The following is a 7,661-nucleotide window of genomic DNA, read 5'->3' as shown; positions in this document are numbered from 1 at the left end:
TCCCCCTTTTAGTTATTTCCGTAATCCTCTTTTTTGGACCTTTGTCAGGTCTCTTCCAGGGATTACTTTGATAACTTTTTAGTGGTAGGAGTCCGATTTGGTTATGTCGGTCTCCTTTAAGTTATTTTTCGTAGTCCTCTTCCTCGGATCTTTGTCAGATCTCTTTCAAGGACTACTTGTATAACTTTTTTAGTGATAGGAGTCCGACTTGGTTATGTCAGTCTCCTTCAAGTTATTTTTTGTAGTCCTCTTTCTTGGATCTTTGTCAGATCTCTTTCAGGGACTACTTGTATAACTTTTTAGTGATAGGAGTCCGACTTGGTTATGTCGGTCTCCTTTAAGTTATTTTTCGTAGTCCTCTTTCTTAGATCTTTGTCAGATCTCTTTCAGGGACTACTTGTATAACTTTTTAGTGATAGGACAACTTGGTTATGTCGGTCTCCTTTAAGTTATTTTTCGTAGTCCTCTTTCTTGGATCTTTGTCAGATCTTGTATAAATTTTTAGTGATAGGACAACTTGGTTATGTCGGTCTCCTTTAAGTTATTTTTCGTAGTCCTCTTTCTTGGATCTTTGTCAGATCTCTTTCAGGGACTACGTGTATAACTTTTTAGTTTGGGGCTGACTTTGTTATGTCAGGCCCTTCTAAGTTAAAGTAATCATCTTTAATAGGGTTGGCCAGACCTCTTTCCAGGGTTTACTTGTAACTTGGGTTGACTTGGTCTGACTTCTGAACGTCGGCCAGTCTTTAAGTTATTATATTAGCTATACGTAAGACCTCGTCAGGTTCTTTTTTTGGATTGCTTTCGATAACTTCTTACATTATTCTGTGTTCATCTTTGCCGATTTGTAGAAAATGGTTGGCGTCTTTAGATCATCCTTTGGGTGAATCACGTTTTCACCTTTATCGGACGATTGTCTTTATCGTGGTCGCACAGTGAATTTGTTTTTCACTTTTTACCGACCTGTTGCTTTATAATAGAACGATGAATACTTCAGATTAATGCATCTTGGAATCTTGTAGAATATCTAAATAAACTTTATTTCAAAGAAAAAATGCAAATATATACATGTGGGAATTTCCTTGTCCTTTTAAGTCAGGTATGATCTAGGTCTCTATATGGTGCCTCATTAAAAAACCTTTTCAGGAAAAAGAGCGCATCCATTTAGTGAGATCCTTTACCTTTTCTAACTGTAGTACCTTCTTAGCTTGCAGGCGTGCCATGATCGGGGAAACTCTCGTCCATCAAGCTCGGACAGCCTGTAGTAGCCCTTCCCCAGTACTTCAGTGACTCGGTAGGGTCCTTTCCAGTTTGCTGCCAGCTTTCCTTCTCCGGGTCGAGTTGTTCCAATGTCATTTCTGATTAGGATGAGATCATTCTTTGCAAAACTTCTCAGCACCACCTTTTGATTATATCTGGAAGCCATTCGTCGCTTTAGAGCTTCTTCCCTGATCCGAGCTCTTTCTTGGATTTCAGGTAACAAGTCGAGCTCTTCTCTCTGAAGTTGGGAGTTTGCTTGTTCAACGTAGTGGACTACTCGGGGAGATCCTTCTTTGATTTCTATTGGAATCATTGCCTCCGCTCCGTATGCCAGTCGGAATGGTGATTCGTTTGTAGTAGAATGGGGGGTTGTTCGATACGCCCATAGGACTTGTGGAAGTTCCTCGGCCCAAGCTCCCTTTGCTTCTTGTAGCCTCCGCTTTAGTCCGGCCAATATGACTTTGTTGGCCCCTTCGGCTTGTCCATTGGCTTGGGGATGTTCGACCGAGGTGAACTGGTGTTTTATGTTCAAGTCGGCCACCAATTTTCTGAAGCCTGCCTCTGTAAATTGGGTACCGTTGTCCGTGGTGATGGAGTATGGTACCCCAAACCTCTAATAGGAATTTTTGACTTCTTTGAGCGGTGGCGTTGGCTAGGGGTTCTGCCTCGATCCATTTTGTGAAATAGTCTACTCTTACTATGAGGAATTTTACTTGCCCCGATCCTTGTGGGAAGGGTCCGAGAAGATCGAGTCCCCATTTTGCAACTGGCCAGGGTGAGGTCACGCTGATGAGCTTTTCTGGTGGGGCAATGTGAAAATTGGCATGCTTCTGGCATGGTGGGCATGTCCTCACAAATTCTGCAGCCTCTTTTTGTAGAGTTGGCCAATAAAATCCTACCCGGAGTATCTTTTTGGTGAGAGCTTGCGCTTCGAGATGATTACCACAAATGCCGCTGTGTACTTCCTCCAAGACTTCCTTCGTGTTGGAAGTCGGTACGCATTTTAGTAAAGGTGTTGATATCCCTCTTTTGTATAGTGTGTTGTTTATGATAGTGTAGTATTGTGCCTCCCTTTTCAGCCTCTTTGCCTCCTTTTCATCTGTAAGGAGTGCTTCTGTTTTGAGGTAGTTTATTATGGGGTCATCCATCCTTGATCCCGACCTAGTATGGCTAGGATTTCTTCTTCTTCCGCTATTAACGGGTTCTGTAGTATCTCTTGAATGAGGCCTCTGTTGTTGCCTCCTGGTTTGGTGCTGGCTAATTTTGAAAGGGCGTCAGCTCGGGCATTTTGCTCACAAGGTATGTGATAGATCCTATATTTCCCGAGTTGTCCGAGCTGTTCTTTGGTTTTATCCAAATATTTTTTCATGGTCGGATCTTTGGCTTGGTAGCTTCCTATTATTTGTGAGGTGATGACTTGTGAGTCATTGTAGATGTTGAGTTTCCGAGCTCCAACCTCCCTAGCCAGCTTCAGACCAGCTAATAGTGCTTCGTATTCTTCTTGGTTGTTTGAGGCCGGGGATCCAAATTTAAGGGAGAGCTCGAGTTGAGTTCCTTGGTTACTTTCGATTATCACACCCGCACCGCTTCCTGTTTTATTTGAGGATCCGTCCACGTATATGTTCCATTCTATGGGAATTTCCGGGATGTCTGTAAATTCTGCGATGAAATCGACCAGGTGTTGTGATTTGATGGCTGTACGTGCTTCGGATTGGAGGTCGAACTCAGACAACTCGATTGCCCATTGTAGGATTCTTCCTGCTAGATCTGTTTTCTGCAATATCCCTTTTATGGGTTGGTTGGTTCGAACTTTAATGGTATGCGCTTGCAAGTATGGGCGAAGTCGTCGGGATGTGAGGATCAGAGCGTAGGCAAACTTTTCTATTTTTTGGTAGTTCAGCTCGGATCCCTGTAGTGCTTTGCTAATGAAATATACGGGTTTCTGCCCATGTTCGTCTTCTCTGACTAGTGCTGAGGCTATTGCCTGGCTCCCTACTGCGAGATATAATATGAGCGGTTCTCCTTCTCGTGGCCGAGATAGGATAGGTGGCCGTTCTAAGAATTCCTTGAATTCCAGGAAGGCTTGTTCACATTCTGTCATCCATTCGAACTGTTTTCCCTTTCTTAAAGTAGCATAGAAGGGAAGAGATCTTATCGCAGCTCCTGTTAAGAATCGAGATAGAGCGGCCAACCTCCCGTTGAGTTGTTGTACTTCTTTGATGCAGGTTGGGCTCTTCATGCTGAGTATGGCTTGACACTTGTCTGGATTTGCTTCAATCCCCCTTTGTGTGAGCATGAAGCCCAAGAATTTGCCGGCTTCTACTGCGAAGGTGCATTTTGCGGGATTGAGCCGCATGTTGTGTTTTCTGATAGTGTAAAACACTTGAGTCAGGTCGGATAATAATGTATCTTCGCTTTGTGTCTTTATCAACATGTCGTCTACATAAACTTCCATGATTTTTCCGATGTGATCTGAGAAAATTTTATTCATTAGCCTTTGATATGTAGCTCCTGCGTTCTTGAGACTGAAAGGCATCACGATGTAACAGTAGTTTGCTTTCGGTGTTAGGAACGAGGTCTTTTCTTGATCCGGTGGATACATGGGGATTTGGTTGTACCCTGAATATGCGTCCATGAACGAGAGATACTTGTATCCTGATGAAGCATCCACTAGAGCGTCGATGCTTGGGAGTGGGTAAGGGTCTTTTGGGCAGGCTTTGTTGAGGTCGGTGTAGTCGGTGCACATTCACCACTTCCCATTTGACTTTTTCACCAAGACGACGTTTGCTAGCCATAGTGGGTATTTGACTTCTCTTATGAATCCGGCTTCTAGTAGCGCCTGTACTTGTTCTTCTACAACTTGAGTTCGTTCTGGTCCGAGTTTTCTTCGTCTTTGTTGTACCGGCCGGGATCCCGGGTAGATTGCCAATTTGTAGCTCATTAGTTCGGGATCAATGCCTGGCATGTCGATAGCTTTCCATGCAAAGAGATCAACACTATCTCGTAGGAACCGTATTAGTGATTCCTTTGTATCTCCTTTCAGGATCGTGCCAATATTAGTTGTTTTATCCGAGGTGTCTCCGATCTGGACTCTTTCTACTTCTCCTTCGGGTCGTGGTCGGAATTCTTCTCGCTTCTGAACTCCACCAATCTCGATTGTGTGGAACTCTCCTCCTTCACCTCGGAGGTTTAGGCTTTCGTTATAACAGCGACGTGCCATCTTTTGATCTGCCTTTATTGTAGCTATCCCTTCTGCAGTTGGGAATTTCATGCATAGATGTGGAGTCAAAACTATTGCGCCGAGTTGATTTAACATTGTCTGACCTATTAAGGCGTTGTAGGTTGAGCTTACGTCGACCACGATGTAGTCGATCTTGAGTGTTCTGGATTGGTTCCCCTTCCCGAAGGTTGTGTGTAGCGGTATGTATCCCAGCGGTTGAACTGGGGCATCTCCTAGTCCAAACAGGCTGTTCGGATATGCTCTTAGCTCTTTTTCTTCTAGGCCGAGTTTGTCGAAGGCAGTTTTGAATAAGATGTCGGCAGAGCTTCCTTGGTCAATTAGTGTACGGTGAAGGTTGGCGTTTGCCAGTATGATCGTAATGACCATGGGGTCGTCGTGTCCCGAGATGATTCCGGATGCGTCTTCCTTGGTAAACGTGATTGCTGGGATGTCTGGGGTTTCCTTTTTTCCTTCGACGTGGTACACCTCTTTGAGGTGCCGTTTGCGAGATGATTTGGAGATTCCTCCTCCAGCGAATCCGCCGTGTATTACGTGAACGTGTCTTTCTGGTGTGCGAGGTGATCGTTCAGATCGTCCAACATCCTCATCCCTTCTTCTTTTTCTTGGTTCGTCATCCCGATTAGCCAAGAACCGATCTAGTTTTCCTTCTCTTACTAGTTTTTCTATGACATTTTTCAAATCGAAGCATTCATTGGTGGAATGCCCTCGAAGTCGGTGATATTCACAGTATTCATTCCGATTTCCTCCTCCTCTTTTGCCTTTAAGTGGCCGAGCTGGAGGGATTTTCTCTGTATGGCAGACTTCTTTGTAAACATCTACCAAGGATACCCTAAGAGGAGTATAGTTATGATACTTTTTGATTTTCTCTCCGGAGTGATCCTCTTTTTTCTTGGATTCTTTATCTCGGTAGGCAGAACCGAACCTTGAGGCTTCGCCAAGTCGAGAATTTTCCTCCATGTTGATGTATTTCTGTGCCCGTTCTTGTACTTCGTCTAAGGATGTCGGGTATCTCTTTGATATAGATTGGCTAAATGGTCCTTCGCGTAAGCCGTTTATGAGACCCACAACGACAGCTTCTGTTGGAAGACTTTGTATGTCCATGCATATTTTGTTGAATCTTTCCATGTAGTTGCGAAGACTCTCCCGATCTCCTTGCTTGATCCCTAGTAGGCTAGGTGCGTGTTTGGCTTTGTCCTTTTGTATGGAAAATCGGGCCAAGAACTTCTTGGCCAGGTCGTCGAAACTCGAGATGGATTTTGGAGGTAGGTTGTCAAACCATTTAATGGCTGTCTTGGTGAGAGTTGTTGGAAAGGCTTTGCAGCAAACTGCATCTGAGGCATCAGTGAGGTACATTCTACTTCTGAAGTTGCTGAGATGATGGTTGGGGTCCGAGGTGCCGTCATATAGAGTCATATCCGGAAGCTTGAAATCTCTCGGAATCTTGGTTTTCATAATTTCTCTGGTGAATGGATCTTGATCTTTCTGAGAGCTATCCTCTGTGGATGGTTGAGTAGCTTTAGTTTTGAGATCAGCTTCGAGGTTTATAAGCTTATCTTCTAATTCTCGGCGCCGCCTTATCTCCCGGCGTAGATCTTCTTCTTTTTCACGTCGATGTTGGGCTTCTTTCTCATGTTGCTCCAATCGATTTTGAAGTGCTTCTATTGTTCCTGGATTTGACGAATTTTTGTCTCCGTTGGTTTCTGAAGTATCTTTGAGTATCGTGTCCGCATTTTTATGCGGCGTTCTGTCTTCCAAACCTGAATCGTGGTCGTTGTCATGGTCATCCGCCATGTTAATGGGATGACTTCCAGGTTCCCCGGCAACGGCGCCAATGTTTCGAGGGCTACCTGAAACTGTAGGTCGATCTCGGATGAGATCTTCTGTGTTGGTCGGAGCCGACGTGTCCGGCGGGTGTATAGCGGCCGGAGCTGGTGTGTCCGACTCGTTGGACTTGGTGGTGGTGCTGATCCTTCATCCCCGGAGGGTGGGGGGTACCTGCAAGGGACTCTGATGCTTAAGTTAGCAAGGGTATTAAGCAGGTAATGAGTAGAATCAGAGTATGAGTTATACCTGGGTGCTCCAGTGTATTTATAATGGTGAGATGTGGCCTTCTGTGGATAAGATAAGTTAGTTATCTTATCTTATCTTTAAGTGAGGTCATCTTTAAGGGAACCGCTGATGACAAGTCATCATATACCCATTTTTCAAGCTAATTTCACTTGTTTCGTTAGCATTTATGCACTTTCTTGCATCCTAAGTAAGTGATTTGGAGTGAAAATGCATAACTTCTCTAAATCAAGCAACCACCATGAAATTAATGATAATCCATGAGGTTTAAGCTAATTTTAATTGAATTTTAATTGATTTATAAGCCTCTTGAAATTAGTGATACTTGGAGTGGTTGTTTTGATTTATTATAGGTGAAGAAAAGAAAAGAAAAGGAAAAGCGTGGCCTAAGAAGTGTAGCCCAAGGAAAGGAAAGCGTGGTCAAGGCAAGAGGAAGTGTGTCGCATGCAAGGGGGAGGCAAACATTGCCCTCCACAAGGGCACACTGCCCTCTAAGAGGGCAACATAAGGAAACCAAACAAGGAAGGCAACTCTGCCCTGCCCACTACAAGGGCAGAGCACAAAATGTGCCTTGGGACCAAGAGGAAGAGAACCTTGCCCTGCCCTTGTGGAGGGCAGAATCGGGCTCTCCAAGGAAAGAAATTCAAGGGAAAATGTCACCCATGCATGCCACAAGACTCGAACAAGGAACCATGAAGAAGCCAAGGACTAAGGTTGAGTGCCGTGCCAAGAAACCAAGGAAAATGATCAAGCGTGTGTCTCTGCCCAGATTCGAACACGGGCCTTCATTTTGGAAACACTGCCCTGCCCTCCGCGAGGGCAGGGCAGCATCCTATGCACCAAGGAAAATTCTGGCGCACCAATTTCTGATTCTGGCGCACCAATTCTTGATTCTGGCAGCACCAAGGCAGTTTTTGGCGTACCAACATTTCCTGCCCTGCCCTTGGCGCGGGCAGGGCAGCGTTTGACGCACCAAGGCCGCACCAGACTGCACCACGCCCGCACCCTGGCAGCACCAAACATCAATTTTCTGCCCTGCCCTCCACAAGGGCAGGGCAGCCTCCTGGGAGCAACTTTTCATGGGCCGAAAATC

This window comes from Arachis duranensis, chromosome 7 (genome assembly GCF_000817695.3).
Source record: "Arachis duranensis cultivar V14167 chromosome 7, aradu.V14167.gnm2.J7QH, whole genome shotgun sequence".
Taxonomy (NCBI): Eukaryota; Viridiplantae; Streptophyta; class Magnoliopsida; order Fabales; family Fabaceae; genus Arachis; species Arachis duranensis.
Note: the sequence above shows the minus strand (reverse complement) of the source record.